Genomic DNA, 20,111 nt, shown 5'->3' with positions numbered 1-20,111 from the left:
GGAGGAACATTTGCTTTGTTACATTCTACAAAATCATACAATATAAATTAACTCCAAATTTTAAAGAAACTCCTTTAAATTATTTTTACCCAATATATTTTATTTTATATATGAAATCTATATTAATAAATTTATATTTTGATATCAATGTACAAAACATGTAAATTTACCGGGTAAGGTAAAAAGATAGTTAATAAAAATAATTTATTGTGGTCAACAAACTAATTTTAGACATTCATTTTGCAAGAAGATACGTTACTAAATCTTTTTTGAATAAAATCTTTAATTAAGTATAAGTAAATAAATTTCTTTGGATAAAATTATGGCCAAGAAACTAATTTTAGACATTCATTTTGCAAGAAGATACGTCACTAAATCTTTTTTGAAGAGAATCTTTAATTAAGTACAAATAAATAAGTTTCTTTGGATAAAATCTTTGAAGAGAGTAACACATAAGTATTTTTAAATTTTTTTTTTTTATGCAAACCCAAATGATTTAAGAAGTTATATCCCATAAATGATTATTTAAATTTTAATAGGGAGCCATCTAATTTTATAAATTATTTTACTTTTTATAGTTTTATATAAGTTGTGTCCAATAATAAAATGTCTTTAGATATACATGGTGTTATACGTTAACAGAAACTGCTATAACCAAAAGCAATATATCAAAAAGAAAATTAAAATTAACGCTATGTCAATAGTAATTTTCTAAATACAATATCTATTTTCTACAGTAAAATAATATATATTATTTAAGAGAGAAAAATATAAGGTGATATAAATTCTCCTTAAGTTATACGTTGACAGAAGCTAAACTTATAGTACCAAAAGCAACATATCATTTGTGCTATCATAATAAGTTTCATAATTCGCTTTTGTTGCCTACACAAGAGAAGTTCAGTTAAAATGGTTGAAAGATTACATAATGCTGACTACAAATGTGCAGTGTCGTGTGATCTTCTTTTCACAAAAAGTGAGGGTAACAGTGCTGCTCATGTCTTGGCCTCCTTGTCTTTAAATTTGTATATATAATAGATACTGGTTAGAAGAAGTCTCATACAAATTGAACCTTCTTATAGCCTTATAGCTAAAGATGTAACTGACTCTGCTGCTTTGATCTAATAATAACCAGAATTTGCTTTAAAAAAGTTCAGTTAGAAGATAGAAATCAAATATTAACAGACAATAGAGACGTTTAGTGTGCATTATATTGTATGAAGCATAAAAATGCCTGCACAGTGGTCATACTTGTTTGAAATATATCCCTAGTGACCAAAATTATAAGGAGTTAGGAACCAAACAAAAGAAAAGAAATACACGAACATTAAATAAACTTTTATAATAGAATTAAGAAATTCTGTCAATAAGAGTCCAAAGATATAGCGGCTCACCTGGGATCGTTGATTATCTTTAAAATTGATTGTGGTTTTCCCAAAATTATCCAATTCACTGCATAACAACTGATTCTAGGTATCAATGTATCATAGATGGAGATTCTAAAAGAGAAATTGAAATTGAAGGATGGACTTACGCTATCAAAATTCACATTTCGACATTGACCAATCAACCAAGTTCTACCCAACCTCAATAAGCAGAGAATGAACCAAAACCTGCAAATTTTAATAGGCAGAATAAGGTATCTAATTATGCCATCAATTAATAGATTTTTCCAACACTGGAGACTTGTTGATATGGAATTTCGTCACTGATAGCTATATATAAGTATAAACAGTTAAACATTTAGAATAACAATTTAGAAATTTTTAAAAGTAACCTTGAAATATACTTACAGCAGCTCCCTCCCTCTCTCTCTCTGTCTCTAAATAATGGACATTGAAACAATGAGGGAGATTAGAGAATGATCGTCAAGAATATTTCAAAATAGAACAATTAACGTTTTAAAAGAAAAGTAGAAGAATCTGAACCGTTAGACGATGAAGAGGCTGGAAATTTAGGAGTTGAAGGGTCGCGATTAAAGAGGTACCTGAGGTCCTATACCAACCAATTAACCTTCCACAATTTCTTCGCTGAGAATCCAAGAACCAACCTTGTTCCATGATTGGTAGTGAGTTCCTTCTGATGGCCTCTGCTATTCGCTCCAGTGTTGCTTTTCAACGGAGATGAGTGGCATTAGAATCTCCTTCATCCCCATGGTGTTACGCCAGATGTGTTATTATTGGGTTGGACCCAGATACCAGTTCTGAAAAAGTTGCTTCCATTTTCTTCTTGCCAAATTCACTCGTGAAGATGTAGGAATAGAAAAAAGTGAATATGGATTTGGCGAGAAAAAGAAAAGGGAAAGTGAAGTAAATGTGAGCTCCAAAAGGCAAGGAGAGTTGCAACCATTTTTTATTGGAGAGAAAAGGAAAAATATAATGAGCATCAAACTGATTCCCGATGCTATATGATGAACGTTACACGCATTTGAAGAGAGGGAAGTGAATATCAAAGGCTAAATCTGATTCCCAATGTATAATAAAAGGATGAAGATTAGATTTTCTCACCCAAAGAAAGTTTACCAAACCAAAAAAAAAATAAAGTGATAATCATTTGAGTCCGTCCGATTTAACAATAAAAAATTAAATAGATTAGATTTGTTGATGACAACTAGTTTAATATGTAACAGAACAACAGAGGTCTCCTCTTAGGAATAGGGTTCCCCTCCCCTTTTGGTGTAATGTTGTACTAATAGAGGTCTCGACTAAACGATTGAAGTGGAAGGTTCTCCAATTTAGCACGATTAAAACCGAGGACGAAAGAAGGGTCTTCTATTTAGATTTTCTATTCCATTGTATGTCAAAGCTCTCTCTTTTTTTCCATACGCACCAGCTGCTTCTTCTTCTGTTTTTGTGCATTGGCATGAACAATGGTGACATATGTTGCAATGAAGCCCACAAAGCCCAGCTTGGAGGAGCCCTAGGAGCAGATCCACAAGTAACATTTCAGACCTATGGTAACTCATCTAATATGCAATCCTTCTATTATGTAGTAAGTGGAACAAGTGATAAGATTATGATTTACTATATCAACCTTGTTCACTTGACATGTTTGATGCGCTAAATGTTGTAATATTGTCATTAATTTACTGTTGCATATAATGATTATTTCTTTTTTTAATATTAGCTCCTCTCTATAAATATCTATTTGATCAATTCAGTATTTTCTTACCAATCATATAATCTTGTATATTGTAACACTTTCTCCATTACATTACAAGGTTGATACCTTTCACAGTTTCAATCTAATTCAATTGTTTGGAGTTATGTCATCACTACCCTTGTAGAATCAATGCATCTGATTAATTGATATTTTCTTCAAAAATATACATGACTTTAAGAGATATATAGTAAATAATATATGAGATAAAAAAGTAATAATTTGACAATGAAATTCATTTTGATGGGTGGAGAAGCCGAGCACATAAATGAGAAGACTAATTAAAGCTTTTTTTTTTTTACAGAAGATACTAAAATTTATAACACTAGAGATATTGTTGTTCTTATTGAACATTGACATAACTTATTATTAAAAGAACATTTGAAATGAAAGGGATAATATCCTACTAGAAAACTTAGTTGTATGATATTAACACTTAGATGTATAAATGTTTAGACAACTAAACTTATGCAAATTTTGCATACTCGGTAGTAACTTATGGTCAATGAAATGATGGTGTTGAGAAGAGAAAGAAGATAGATGGCCAAATTTCAATACCATTTAAGTATAATAAAGTGTTATCAACACATTATCTAACTTATTATTATTTATTAAAATTTATTAAATATTGTAAATTATGCACAAACTCATTAAATAAAATGTTAAATCTATAAATGATCTAATTGACGCCTTTAAAACACGATAATTTCTCTATCATTAAGTGGCTGCAATGCTACACAATAATGATACTAGTATGTTCCATTAACAAAAGAAGAATGACAGAATTAATCAGTTGTATTCATTCTTTAAGGGTAGTGATAACATAACTTCGAGCAATTGAATTAGATTAAAACTGTGAAAGGTGTCAACCTTGTGATGTAATGGAGAAAGGGTAGCATCCAACTAACCATAATCAGTCATGTCATGTTTAGAAATAAATCTTAAGACATGGTGGTTCAACTACACAAGATAATGAAATTACATTGATATTCATTGTACTAGGAACTTGGGAAACACAAACTCAGTACACAAACATGCTAATCTATAAATGAATATGTATATATTTTATAAACGCATTAAACATTTGCAACCACAATAAGTTGAAAAAGTGGTTTTGCTTCCTACAAATCCCTTCACTATACATATTCACTTTTTTTTTTTGGGCGGGGGGAGGGAGAGGAGTTGTAGGGGGGTATGGTAAAACATAACTGTAGAGGTCAATCACTATCTTGTGCACACAAAGTTCAAATTTGTCCCATGTGTTGGTACCTAAAAAATAAGAAGTTTCATGAACACAAAGGCTTAATATCATTCATTGAATAAAATACTTCAAAAATCAAAACAAAAGCCAAGTAACACAACTATTGGTGTTCAGTAGAAAACATATGAACAACACACAAATACACAATTAAGACACTCGGGTAAGACAAGAAAGCACAACATTTTTCAAGCTTTTAGCCACAACAACAGTCTTACGATGTTTGAGGCTGTAAGAATGACCATGCTCACAAGTAACATAAAATTAATCACATAATAACAAATGACAAAGGAGCCAATCTAGAAAACCACGTGCATAGGACAATTATTTACATCACAATTTGTTGAAGAACATTCAAACTTATGTACCAAATATCATTCAATAAACATGAATTAAGAAAATTATAGAAAAAACTCCCCATAATGCCACTAAAAGAATGAAAATTGAATCAAAAACACTTTTTTATCCCACAATTGGTACTTTTTTAGAATGATAGATCACATAGGTTCGGGTCCATAAACAATTGCCCGGTGAAGACTTGCTTTTACTACGGCTCCAGTGGCTTCCCTTAACCAAGCCACTGCCTATGAGTTTTAGTCTCATTCTTTAACTCTTCAATAGACACACAGTTAGAGTCCTGAACCTCCAAAGAAATAGATTACCAATGAAACCTCCCAATCTTCCCTTATTCATATTTATAAACATGATATAACTAACTTAATCTTCCTTTATCCTTCAAAAGTATCCATCCAAATTTTCCATTTAGCGTATTCCAGACCTTGCAAACTAAGAGATATAATGCAAAACTACTCCTTATACAAAGGGCATGCATGTTAAAAACTACAACACATAACATAGCAACATAGAAGAACATTGAGGCAAACCCAATTGCAAAACAAACATCATTCAAAAAAGCAATATAAGAAGCAAAGAACAAAAGGGACAAGTGAACCAAACTACAACCATAATAATAAAAAGTGAGGAAATAATGAAAATACCTTCACCACAAAGGGACTTACTAGTAGTAATGTGAAGAACCTTAGTGGGCATCTTGACAGGTCCCTTAACCTTGAGCTGTTTGTCCTTTGCACCGTGAACCAAGTCCGCACAAACTAAAGCGTCCTCTAGCAAAAGGTTTTTTAAAGTCATTCACCTAGTCATCTGCTCCACGAACACAAGGTTCGAGATCATCACAAGATCTAAAAACAAACAATACAAGGAGTGAGTTATCACATTTCTACATAAAATAAAGATAAACAAAGACATAATCAATATAAATTATAGAATTATTTATAACATAACTCAACTTAATACAATCAACATTACTTCACCACTTTATCATTTAAAATCCATTTTTCAATCACCAATTACGTTACACATGAATAACACACTCAAGTCAAGACGTAACAACACTCATCAATTTCATAATAAACAATTCATAGGTGTTATGCAACAATTATACTAAGACTCAAGCCTATATGCAATGTGATATCATGTCAGTGAAAAATAACACTAGGGCGCTTAAGAGTACATAACAAGACACGCCACACAATGAGTATGCAGGTCACTCTCACTAAGTAAAATCATAAGATGACCAGTCAGGGTCACTCTGTTTTGTGAGAATGCTTCAACCATATGGGATCAACATATGCTTAAAGAAGCACTAAAACCGAGTATATTTACCTACAAGGCCTAGACTCAGAAGAATCCATTAGGACCTTACCTTCCTGATTCAGGTCCAACCCCTAAAACAATTTTTGCACACAGACACTGCTCATGAATTATACAATATCCACTACCTCAAACTTGTTTTCAAACACATTTAACATAATGCGCTACAATTTAACACCTCAGGTCCCTAACTTGGAACCCTACACTTTCCTTTTAACACCTAGCATATAAAACATTTTTTCTTAAGGTAAACACTAGTCGGGTTATTGTATAATTCATAACTCACAACACAAGTAATATCACCTCAAGTATTAATCACACACTTATTCGCAACCAAATTCCATGTCCATAATTTTAACATATCACAATATTATAATTCACCATCACATGTTTACGCATATCTCACCAATCAACAAATGCTCAATTTATCCATTACACACAATTTCAATCACAATTTCATGATTCCAATATAACAATTTATCACATTAATCTAGTAAATATTATCCAAAATACAAACAAATTATACGAAAATGTTTCTCACAACATGGAAAGTAAAACCCTTCAAACAATTTCACATAATCATATAGGAAGAATTATAATACAATAAACATCCCAAAATAAAATCCCAATTTGATCATTTAAGGATCCCTACACATGTTCATTCTAACCCTAATTGCAATAAACTTATCTTTTACCTCTAAGCGGGCACATGTGTGTAGTCTGACAGTGATAATAACATCTCTAGTAGGATTCCTCAAGTTTTTCCTCTGGTTGCTTTGGTAGGATTTTCAGGCGTTAGAGAGAAGGGATTGAAACTCCATTCCACTATCCCATGCAAGGAGAATTTATCTTACCACAAATATTATTTTGTAAATTCCAACGGTGAACATGCATTTCAAACCTGGGTGTATGCGGGAAAAACAAAGAGCTACATGCGAGGGACATTCTCCTCACCATAGACACTATTTCAAAAAATCCCAATGGTGGATATGTTCGAAAATATGTTTTGAACCAGGTGTTCCAATTTTATAATGATCCAACGGTTAACAAGTCTGGATCATAGTTTTACTGAGACAAATTTGGATGTATGCGGGAAAAAGAGAGGATTTTGGGATAGAAAGAAGAAAAAACAAAACTGAGAGGAAGATAAAGCGTAGAGATGTATCATCAATATGAAAACTGACCTAACATGTTTCTATTTATAACTAGGGTATGTGCCAATTATTTATTCTATTTTTCTTTATTTTATCATTTTATAAAAAGAAATTTTATTTTACTTCCTATCAAATGAATAAATAAAACATTTTTTTCTAAGGACATATATTTATTTTATTTACCTTAAAACTATTATTTTAATTAATAAAATTATTTCTACTTATTTATTTAATTATAAAAACCTCATTATTTTTCTAAAAATTCTATTTACTTTTAAATATTTTTTTTAATTTATTTTACAAAAAATGAAGTATTACAATTTAAGGACAAATTTTGTTCATATAAAAAAAAAATGTCTCATTGATTCATTAACAATTAAATAATTCATCGATTCACAAATTACACAAGAAGTTTTGACATCTTCATTCTTTCATATTCATCCTCAACATCTTACACTTGAAAAAGAATCATCCATTGATTGAGATATTTCAACAAACATCCTAAAAACAACAACAAAAAAATAGAATTTCTTCAATACAAAATTTGGGACAACAAATGCAAATCCAACACCATACACAATGACATAAGGCTACACAAACACTAATAATTGCATTTGAACACCAAACCCAACATCCACCTCCACCAATAATTCAAAATGCAAAAAACAGAGAATGGGGAGAAAGAGAACACAATTATATGCAAATAATGATGCTTATAACATTTCATTATGTGATTAATTTGAATTAAAAACTAAAACGAAACTGATTTTGTTCACAAATGAAATCTTCTTTAAGAACTCGTGTGTTCCCTTGCTGTGTCTGTTCGTGCGTCCCTCTTTTCTTAAAGTTACTTGATGCAAAGTTTAAAAGAAAAAGATGATAGTATTTTTGTCCAATAAAAATTCATTAAAGAGCATGTACAGATCACATGACCTATTAACATTGATGTTATTGACTCTTTAACGTCTAAGGGGGGGCCGGCCAAGTGTAATGCACGGTAAAAAATTAATGTAGGAGTAAAAAAAAAGAAAAAAGAGATACCAAGTATAATTACTTAAACCTCAAGGGGTCAATGTAATTAACTTTTTAAAAAATTATCATATAATTTATATCTATTTACAGAAAATATATTTAAATAAAGATATTTTTAGTATTTATAATTATTTGAATTAAGATGTGTAAATATTATATTATTAATTATATAATGACACAAATTAAATATTTGAAATTTTAAATTATTTTATTATTATTTTTATTATATATTTTACATTTATTAAATATTTTCTAAAAAATTAAAAGTAAAATTAAAATAAAAAATCAATTCAATCTAACTTTTTAAATTGGATTGGATTCAGATCAAAAGTTTAACTAAACGATAAATTAATGAAATTAAAATGATTGGATCGAATAATTTCTCTATTTAAACGGGATGCAATCCAATTCCAAAATACTCATGCCTTTTCCTTGTATAAGCAAATCATTAATGATTAATTAAATCTTACTATTGTATTCTTAATTCATCAAAAGTTGTGTTAACGTGTACACGTAAATAAAAACATAACAGAGACAAAAAATTTCATGTAAATTCGGTGCCAAGCCACCGCAAGTAACAGTCAGCGCCGAACATGACCGTTTTAAGTTTGAGTTCCAATAAAAAACGCGAAACTTCCATGCTCTTGCTTCTCCAACACTCCCACAAAAGCCTTCAAAAAGGAAGAACAAAAAAGATCCTCTCCTTTTCCCTTCTCTGTTCTGCACACCTTTTCATAGTTTTCAAAAAAATTCCATATTCAAATCTCAATTATTGCTCTCATTTTGCGTATACACCATTCAAGATTCTCAGCCAGTGTTACTCCACGCACCATCCCTGAACACTCCAACATCATATCACGTTTTATTTACTCTTCATCTCAATCATCATAAGGTATCTTCAAGATTAAGATACATAAAGTTTTGGTGAGTTCGGTCTAGGGAAAGAGGAGAACATTCCTCAAGGTTATAAGAGAGCTTACAAAAATACTTAGATGTCGTCCACCAACAAAAAGGTTAGAACTCCCACAGTCGTTTCCACCTTTCTGCGCCTGAAACAGTAAACGCCGTTCAGTTTTAATTCCTTTTGTTGGTTATTCTGTTGACTATGAAGCACTTGAGGAATCTACGTTAGTCTCATCACGATCGTGTGTTCTTTATTCTAGGTAGTTTTCTAAGACTCTTCTCTTTATTTTTCATCTTTCACTCTCGTGGCGATTTGTTATAACTCTTCTATTTAGCTTATTTTAGCAAGTTTCTTGTTGAAACTTAAGCTCTTTTTATTTAAGTTTTCTGGGCAAATTTATGGAATAGGATTTCGTGTGATAAAAAATTATTGAATAAATGCTTAGTCAAGCTGTTTACTCAAATGTACCGTAAGATGATTTTTCTTTTTGTCTATCTTGACGTTTAGGAAGGTTATATTTTCAAAATAAAAAGCAAAAGTTACTACAATTGTGCAATGTTTGTCATATTGAATTTGTAGAAGGATGTGTATGTGTGATTACTTCTTTCTCAGATATAGATGCATTATGAACTAGGTTTCAGAGTGTAGATGGCAGCGTGTTCATCTTGCTTTGATAAGTGCTTGCTGAACTATGCTAAATTGAATTCAATGAAGACAAAGATTAGACCTCCGTGTCTTTAGTTAGTTGCAATGAGTTTAGAACTATACAATATGCATATAGCCATTACGATATCAGAATGCATTTTCAAATTCCTTTCTCATTGACGGTGCTCTTGCCTATCTTTGTGTTACTGGAAAAGAATCAACACTTTGGAATTGTTTTATTTCTAAACTTTTGGTTGATTACAGGTTAGTGAGGCTCTTGCACTTGCAGGCCTTGAGTCTTCTAATCTTATTGTTGGTGTTGATTTTACCAAGAGTAATGAGTGGACAGGTAAGGCTTTATTTATATATCTTTACTAATACTGTAATTTATGAAGAGTGCTCTAGCGTAATTAATATGTTGAACTTGGTGTTCATATTTTAGGCAAGAATTCATTCAATAGGCGAAGCTTGCATCACATTGGGAGAGGTCTGAACCCTTATGAGCAAGCAATATCAATTATTGGGAAAAGCTTGGCAGCATTCGATGAGGATAACTTGATCCCCTGCTTTGGATTTGGAGATGGTATCTCTTTAAACAATTTAACTTAAGGAATGCATTATTTTGGAAGTTAAGATATGGCTAAAAGGATTTCTATGATATCATGGCAGCATCAACACACGATCAAGATGTCTTCAGTTTCTATCCGAGTGAAAGATTTTGCTGATGGATTTGAAGATGTGTTGAGTCGGTATAGGGAAATTGTTCCTCATCTTCGACTTGCAGGTTATGATTTAACTATTTTTCTTGCTACTAGGGATACTCTATTTACTCCAGTTATAATATTCCAATGTTGAGTTAATGACACATTTTAATTTCAGGTCCTACTTCATTTGCGCCAATAATTGAAATGGCCATGAGCATTGTTGAGCAGAGTGGAGGCCAGTACCATGTGTTGGTGATAATCGCAGATGGCCAGGTATTCTTTTCTATCGCTTTCATATGAGGCTCTCTTTGAGTAAAGAATTGGCTACTTTATCAATGTGATTGATTTTCCATTTTCCACCGGGCTTATCAAATATCAGTTTTATTGTTTTTATTTGCTGGATTTAGATCGGGAAATATCATGGTGTGCAAAACTCAGTTTGTGCTTTTGGTTCATAGTTTTTTCTCTTCTTTCTTTAGGCATAAAACTTTGGACAAGAATCCATCTTCTTAATTTGTGTTGCTGCATTTTCCACTTAATGCATGATTTGTTATTAAACTGCATAAGGTTTGAAAAAAACTAGCACTGCTTCTGGAGTACTGAACTCTAAAGGGTATCAATTTGCCTCACAATAGGGTTGTTTTTGTGCAATTTTCTATGTTTGGTTGAATATGCATGGCTCAACCAAAGGCTTTTTCGTTGGATCCATTTCACTTACCAGTGTTATGTAAATAAATATATTTTTGTCTATAACCATGTCAGAACCTTTTATTTGGTGAGCTCAGGGTTCTAATATCCTTGGTTTGCTACTTTGACAACTTGTGTGTTTTTCATATCCAGCATTTTATCCAACATAGGATAGGCATACAGATAAATATATCTTTAACTGGAGATCTTTTCAATAAAATTGTGTGCAATACATTGAAGAATAGGATTATTTTGGAATTTGGGGGGCGTGTGTATGTCTTATTTACATTCATGGGTAACTTATTTGTGCTCCGTTCATGGGTTTTGACATAGGCTGAGAATATAGATATGTTACATGACTTGTTTGGGAACAAGTAAAACTCTTCTCATGTGTAATTTCATATATGGTCACAATTTCCATGCGAAACAATTGGTCTTCTTGCAGTTGCTATTATGTTCAGGTATGAAGAACAGACAATAAACTCATGCACTAATTTTTTACACAGGTAACAAAAAATGTTGACACTAAACATGGGAGACTAAGTCCACAAGAACAGAAGACTGTGGATACCATAGTTGCTGTTAGGTAGGTGATTCTGATGTAGTCTTTACTTGACAATGTTTCCTTTCCTTGAAACTTCTTGTTCCTTAATTATATGCCTGAGTTGTCGCAGTAAATTTCCTCTTTCAATCATATTGGTTGGCGTTGGAGATGGACTGTGGGACATGATGAAGGAATTTGATGACAATATCCCAGCTCGGGCCTTTGATAATTTTCAGGTAACTGATGACATAAAACTTTCATTATATTTACCAGTGGAAGTTGATCCAGTGAATCACAGTGGATTTCTCCTTCTTCTTCTGTAGTTTGTGAATTTCACAGAGATTATGTCAAAAAGCATCCCTCCTTCACGAAAAGAGGCAGCATTTGCACTTGCTGCATTGATGGAAATTCCTTCTCAGTACATGGCAGCAATAGAGCTTAATCTACTGGGGTAAATATTTTGGTTCTTTACTGTTTGTATTTGTTTTAAGATTCAATTACTTTGTGAGACCCTGAACTTTTTTTTGTTTCAATTGGGTCAAAGAACTTGTATTTATTTTTTAATTAAGTCTCTGAACTTGTATTCATTAGGGATCTAATTAAAAAAAAAATGCAAATGCAAGTTCAGGAACCTAATTGAACAAAAAAAAGTTAAGTAACCTAATTAAAAATTTGTCAAATAGTTCATAGACCTGCAGATTAATTTAACCTTGTTTTAAGTTCTGTGTTCATTTTTCTGGGGAAGGTTTTCTGATCATTTATGCTTATATTACTCTTGAGCAGTAGTCGGCAAGCCAATGCTCCTCAAAGACATGCTCTTCCACCTCCCACATATAGTTCTCGTGCTGCAAGGTTTGAGCCAAGTATCCCTCCTCAACATGGCAACAGCCACCCATTTGCCACAGCTCCTTCTGCCCCAAGTTCAACTTATGACAATCAAGTACGAACATTTCTAATAGAATGATATGTTATTTTCATAAGTATATCTTTTTGAGAGAAAAATATTCTTGAGGAATTTACTTACGAATTTCAAGAAATTGTGTGGATATATATTTGTTTCTTATTTATTGAGATTTTAGAAATTAGATTACTCATGTATCATTTCTACATTTTTTTACTATATGTTCCTTTTATTAATTTATTTATAATAAAAGAAAGGACAAGATCCAAGGCTAGGTTAACCAGTATGTTAGCATTTAAATATATCATATGTTGATCTTGCCAAAAAAATATAGGTTAATGTCTGTAATTCCTAATAAATATCTGAATTTTGTGTTTTCGTAATAAATTTTTTCTTCATTTTTACCGGATGCAAAAAAAATTCAGACATTTATTAGAAATTACAAACATATTTTTTAGCCAAAAATATATATCATATGTTGATTATGGTAGCAGGCACCAGGTGTACCATCATTAATAGGTATTGTAAAGTAGCTGCAAAATTTAAAATATTTGGTATGCTGCATTCTGGTTCTCTTTTTTGTCTATTAAAATGGTAAAAAGGATAAGTTAATCCAACACCACCAGTAAAGGCATTTGTAAATAACTTTTTCTGTACTATTTCATGATTTATAAATTCTATTTTTTGATAGGATTTGTGGTTAATTTTATTTCAAATGAATTCGTTTTAATTGTAAACTCACATGGTTGCAAACATTGGTCCGATGCACTTTTGAAAGCTAGTGTATGCACAGGGCCTAAGTTAAAATGACTGTTTTTCTTCCTTCCTTTATGGAAAAAAAATATAAAGTTGTTTAAATGTATTGGATCATTTTGCGGAGCTTTTTGACTTTTGGTTTAGTCTACTGGAGAGAGATATTCATGGCACCAGTTGCCTGAAAAATCTACTATCAAATGAAGCAAGCATGCTTGTTGATGTGAGTGATAAAACAGAATGTGTTAATCTAGAGTGTCATTTGTTGCATAATTTTGGTGTCTCTTCCGTGCGTCATAAGGTAACGTCAGAATATGAAATGTTTATTGTTGGATTTATGTTTTCAAGGGTTATTGTAAATTTGTAATCTACAACAATTGACAAATTAAAATTGGCCTTATGCAGCTTTGTCCCATTTGTCTAAGCAATGCGAAAGATATGGCCTTCGGATGCGGGCATCAGGTAAATACTAATTTTCTTCCTATATTTGTTCAGAAAACATCAAACAAAGTAAGTTTGCTTATCAAAAAATAAATAAATAAAGTAAATTTTATTTAACATATTTTGTTTCATTTTATGTTGAAGACATGCTGTGAATGTGGACAAGATCTTCAGTCATGCCCCATGTACAGGAGCCCCATAAATACAATAATTAAGCTTTATAATCGTATGTGGCTTGGGAATTGGTATTTTTTTTCTTATTTTTGCGTTGTGCCAGTCACAATTCTTTGGTTTTTTCTTGATTCGTTAAATTCATCAAAGGTTAGAAGTAGGTGTGGTTGGGTGCAACACTTGATCAGATGTATGTTTCCAGATATGAAACGGGGAATTCTCCATCAATTATTCTACATATATTCATTTGATGAATTATATTTCGATGCGGTACCTTTGGAACAAAAACCGGTAAAAGAAATGCAAATAGGACAATAGAAATAGCTTGATGCAAATGTATATTAGCACTCCGAAACCTCAACTTATTCCTACAAAGCCAAATAACCCATAATGAATCATTGTTGAAAAAACAACTTTTATTCGTATCTTATAAGTTTGACATTGGAATTTGGCATATCAAATTTTGTTTTGATCTAAAGCTTATGGTGTACTTACAAGAGAGATAACCTCTTGACCTAGTTTATTTGGTAGTTAAGATATAATAAAATCGAATATAAGAAAAAAGATAAGAAACGTGATATTAAAAAAAAATAGGATAATTGATCAATATACACAAGAACATTATTATGTTATTTAATTTTTTATTTTATATAATCTAGATAATCATAAATGGTGATAGTAGTGGTAACGATGATAATAATGATGATAATAGTTGTCTTAGCAACAAAGTGGTGATAGTGACTATGTCAGTGATGATCACGATAGTAGTGAAGGGATGGTACTAGCAATGATGGGTGATAGTATTGTCCAAGCTAAATGCAAGCCTGGGTGGTTATCCTAGTCCAAAATTTATTACACTCAAAAGACTTTTATTTCCTGTACCACATTTTTGCCTTATACCTCCTAAAAGACTTCAATGGATAAAAATATCCATCACCAAGCACCCATATTCTAGAATGATCATTTCAAAAGAGTGTCCTATTTTAAAATAGTTATTTTGGAATATGATTTTCATATTCTAAAATTTTCATATTCCAAAATGCTTATTCCATAATAAGATAAATAATTTGAAAATCTATTCCAAAATACTTATTTTAGAATATAAAAATCGTATTGCAGAATAGGATACTCTTCAAAAATGGCCTTTCTGGAATAAGGTTGGAGAATGTTGGACCCCATCAGCGCCCCCCGCCCCCTTCCCCTCAACATCAACATAATCGAAACACCACATTGATTCATTTGTGTGTGTTATTGGAAGAAGCGCACAACATGAAACACACACCTCGAAGGGGAGTTCCAGTAGGTCTAGCATCATCAACTCACCAAATCTCTGTAAGTCTAATGCACCAAAACCTCTTTGCAGTTCAAAAACATGGCTTTTGCAACCACCAAACCTACTCATTCAAAATAGATAAATCATCAACGATGAAGCAGACCTTTGTGAGAATGATGACATGGCACTTGTTGATGATAAAGCCAATAACGTAGTTGGTGGTGGAAAACTTGGTGTCGAAGGATCGAGTGATACTACTACAGAGAATGACGATGATAAGGATGACTCTATTGAGGGTTTTTCACTAGTCATCGATGGTGACGACATTTTCCTAAAATGACGGATCGATTTCAGTGGGTCAGTGGAGGGGGGCATGGTGACGATGGTTATGTGGAAGTGATGGTTTGGATTTTCTTGGGTATTTAGCCTAGTTAGGGGTATTTAGGTATGTATGGGTTTTTTTGGGGGTCACAGGAAGTAAAAAGGGAATGCAGAAAGTAATTCCCCACTCAAAAGTGGCTTAATAGGCCTAGACTTACACCCTGCTATTGATGCACATTGTTTGTCCCTTTTATTTTCCATGGATACATCACAATCCAGCTCCATCGTGCAAGCAGACTTTGCTTTCACATCCCTCTCCTCATCGCCTTTTTGATGCATGAGTTCACTCATATCCAATATCATTATCCAATACAAATTCTAACCATGCTTCATACCAATAGAGTAAGAGCAGAAGATAAATACAATTTACAATGATGGATTTCTCTTCCTCGTCCTTTAGTTTGGTTTGGAGAAGAAAAAAATGAAGTATTACAAAGAGGCACTTTTGCTAACACCAAGACTTCAAATGACACCAAAAACACCCAAAAGTAGAGCAAAAATCTTGCCTTCAGCCTTAGGCCTTGAGAGAAAATTATGGGAACAAGTAGAAGTCCAAATCCCTAAATAATGAAGGAACTCTAGCCTATAACTCTTTATCTCTTGGAATGGATGAATTGTAGCTTAGAACTTTCAACCATCAAGTTAAAGAGAAAAAGGAGGATTTGTGAGGAAGAGAGGAAAAAGTGAGGCAAAATGATGCATAGAGGCCTTATTGTCAATTTTATATCTTGGGTTAAAATGATTTTTTAATAACACTTAAAAATTAATTATGCAATTGTGTAATATTTAAAAAAAATGCACTTTGGCATCCTTTTTGTCATGTTGAGTGTGTCATCATATTCTTGGAGAAGGGTTGGGTTAAAATGATTTTTTATAACACTTACAAATTAATTATGCAATTGTGTAATTTAAAAAAAAATTACATTTTGTCATCTTGAGTGTGTCATCATATTCTTGGAGAAGGGTTAGGATCTTCTTCAAAAATAATTAGCTAAATGTAGTTGCATTCAAGAAGGCACCAAATAGTTACTAAATTGGTGAAAGATTTCTTTTAAGCATGTGAAAGAATAAAATTGTCATTTTTTGCATGTCTTATATTGAATAGTATTTTATTCTTTTCTATTATGTTTTGTTTTGGTATACACTCAGGTTTTGTCTAAGTCTTACTTCGTGTAAAGCACGTATTCAATATTGAATAAAACACTACTATTTTATCCAAAAGTACCAAACTTGTACTAGATATTCTCTTAAATCTAAGTGTGATTACTGCAATTAATCACACTAAATTGACACAAACATCAAAACTATTCACTTAGTGAAGTTAGTGTAGGCCCAAAAGCCCATAAGGCTTGAAAATTTCATAAGACCTTGTAGGCTAAAGTTAATGCCTAAGCCATAAATTCTAATAATTTGATCTACTTTTTTAATACTCTAACCAAGATTGAGTTGAAAATACTCTGAATGAGATTAAGTTCAAAATACAATGACTGAGACAAAGTTGAAAATACTTTGACTAAAATCATGTTGAAGATACATTGGCAAATACTGATTTGAAGATACTATAGTCAAGGTCAAGTTAAAGATACTATGGCTAATACCAAGTTTAAGATTCCCTAGCGAGGTCAGTCGAAAGATGCCCTAATCGAAGTCAAGCCGAAGGTGCTCTAGCTTAGGTCAAACAAAAGTTTCCTGATTTAGGACATGGCAAAGATTCCCCGACTAAAAGATGAAATGGTCAAAGTTAAGCTAAAAATGTCATGGCCAAGACTAAGTTGATGATTCCTTTGTTGAGGTTGAGCTAAGATGCCCTAGTAAAGGCCAAGTGAAGATACTTTAGCTAAGGCAAGAGTACAAATATGTTGGTAAAGGTCAAGTTAAAGATACCCTAGCCAAGGCTAAGCTGAAGATGCTCTGGCTATGGCATAGGCAAATTTACTCTAGTCATGGCCAAGTTAAAGTTATTCTAGACAAGGTTAAATTTAAAATATTTTGCACACAATTGAAAAAAAATAGTTTTGAAATAGTCATGACTTGTTGGCTTACCGTTTTTAGGCAATGGCCCTGACTAAGTGAGGTAGTATGGGTCAAGGGCTTTTAGGCCCTCAAATTTGGTAGGTTAAAAAGCCTTACGATCATTATAGAGGGCTATGTAATTGAAACCTCTAACTCTAATACTTAAGTCAATACTAATTTTTCAAGAGTGGCCAAATGTAATAAATGTTTACCTGACCTTGAAACAATGATTGTATTATAAAAGTCTAAGAGCATCTTTAGTGGAAGAGCTTGGAGATGGATCTTGCACTCAAGATCGATTCTTGCCAAGATCCTGTACTAGAGATGTAGCTAGGATCTCCACGGTATAAGAATGGGTCTTACAAAAGAGTCTTGTTACCTGCAAAAAAGAAAAAACTAATGGCCATCGTGTATCGACTTTAAGAAGGAAGGCAACGAACTGAAGAAGCAAAGGAAGAACAAATGAAAACCAAATCTAGTTCAAAACAACAATAATTCATCCAATAAAATAATTAAAATAATAAATGAAAATTTTAAAAAAATACATGAAAAAATCCAAATAGTTCCCTCTAAACGTCAATCCTTGGGCTTCTGGTGGCTTCAAGATAGTCGTGGTGAACATTGTCAACAATCTTCAAACACCATAACTGTGACCTTGTTTTCATTACTGTTGCTTTCTCTCCTCTCTAAAAGTGAGACACTACCATGAATAAGGCATTTCTCTTGTTGGGACGAAGAAAATCTAAAAAGGTACTATCGTTGCAAGAAGCCAACCAACGAAGAGGCATCGATAATAGAAGCCTTTCAACATATCACAGAAGATTGCAAGTAGAGAGAAGGGTCGAGACAAGAAAGAAGGGTGTAGAGGGCAAGTTGCATGGTGAAGCAAATCTCAAATCTATGAAGCAGAAAGAAGGTTGAAAATGGAGGAGGGTGGGGTGGCAAATTAAGGGGGCGGTAAAGGACTAGATGCTGTGGGCGATCGTGTGGAAGGAAGAGGCAGGGGAAGGTTTGTGTGGGAGGAAGTTAAAGGCAAGAAAGAGTTTGAGTGGGAGATTTGGGGGGAAATATTTAAAGGAATGCTTGTGTGGGAGATTTAAGAGACCTGGGATGCCTTGTGTAGTACTTGTCAAAAGAAACAAAGTTATTACCATTGTGGAAATTTGAAATGTTGTTGTTATTTGTAATAGGTGATCAGAGTAGTTGAATAAAATTTTACGATTTACAAATAGAAAAATTGATCGTTTGCTACTAGTTGTAGCTCATAAATGTTATGTTCACTATTTTTCATATTAAAAAAATTCTAAATATTGGCCATAAAGAATCCTATAAATTGTATCATTGATCTTCACAATTCCCACACAATTCCTCATTCTCATTCTCAATCTTAATTTCTCCATCTCTTCTTGCCAATTTAATTGCAATTTTATTTCTTTTTTGCCAAATGGATCCAAATCAATTTAATCGACAATCTTGTTACAATTTGTTGCACAATTACTAAATGTCTCCTTCGAATGAAAATTCCTAAAATCCTACAGCTATTTTTTTCATTTTTGCCACTACCAATGACTTTAATGTCAAATAATCAATCTACTTATATAAAAAATTCTCAAACTTTTCCTTCAATTCAACCAAACAACTCCACCATGTTTTGTATGCCTCCCAATAATTTTAGTGGTGCACAATCTTCCAATGATGAAGTTGAAATGCAATTTCCACAATTTTCTATCCAAGTTGGGCTATTAAATATCACATTCGAGGAAAGAGAAAATTCTACAAAAATAAACAAGAAAAAAGAAAACATGAGTGATGTATACAATTGAAGAGGATACACATCTCATTGTTTCATGGCTCAATGTCTCAACCGATCCAATTTTCAATCAATAAAGAGATAGATTTTGGTTGAGAATCATACAAAATTACAACACCTTCCGAGGCAATCTAGGAGAAAGAAGTCTGAATCAACTTAAATCTCAATGGCCAAAAATCAATCTTGGCATGCAAAAGTTCAAGGTCATTACAAGCAAGTAGTTGAATTGAAGAAAAGTGGTTGCTCGTTGTTGTGCTTCATGCATATGCAATTTGCAAGGAAGATGCAAAGTGATTTTGCTTTAGAGCATGCGTGATGCTTGCTAAAAAATAAACCTAAATTATTAGAATAATAAACAAAAAATTGTTCATAAAGAACAAAGCCTTTTGGTTCTGGGGCATCGATTGAAGAATCATAAACTAACACACCATCATGAATCGCCCACCCAATAGGACAAAAGGCAACATGAAAGAAGATCAAGGGGAAAGAAGTTGCAGTGTCTTCTCAAATTGTGGACTTGATTGACATGAAAAATGCAATCAGGAAAAATAATATTGTCAACACAAATAGCAAAGGTGAAGAATGGGTGATGCGTAATATATGTTAGGCT

The 20,111-nt window shown here is 32.5% G+C and overlaps 1 non-coding gene and 1 pseudogene across 1 annotated transcript; one reads left to right on the top strand and one right to left on the bottom strand.

Annotated features, from left to right (window-relative positions):
* Positions 1-4,923: 4,923 nt before the first annotated feature.
* MIR4995 (microRNA MIR4995) lies at positions 4,924-5,013 on the bottom strand. Its single transcript, NR_048807.1, has one exon. It is a non-coding gene; the product is annotated as a microRNA MIR4995 (primary transcript).
* A 3,895-nt stretch (positions 5,014-8,908) lies between these two features.
* LOC100807001 (E3 ubiquitin-protein ligase RGLG1-like) lies at positions 8,909-14,447 on the top strand (annotated as a pseudogene).
* The last annotated feature ends 5,664 nt before the right edge of the window (positions 14,448-20,111 follow it).

The sequence above is a fragment of the Glycine max genome, chromosome 19, assembly GCF_000004515.6.
Source record: "Glycine max cultivar Williams 82 chromosome 19, Glycine_max_v4.0, whole genome shotgun sequence".
Taxonomy (NCBI): Eukaryota; Viridiplantae; Streptophyta; class Magnoliopsida; order Fabales; family Fabaceae; genus Glycine; species Glycine max.
This window is presented reverse-complemented; position numbering and strand designations above follow the sequence as displayed.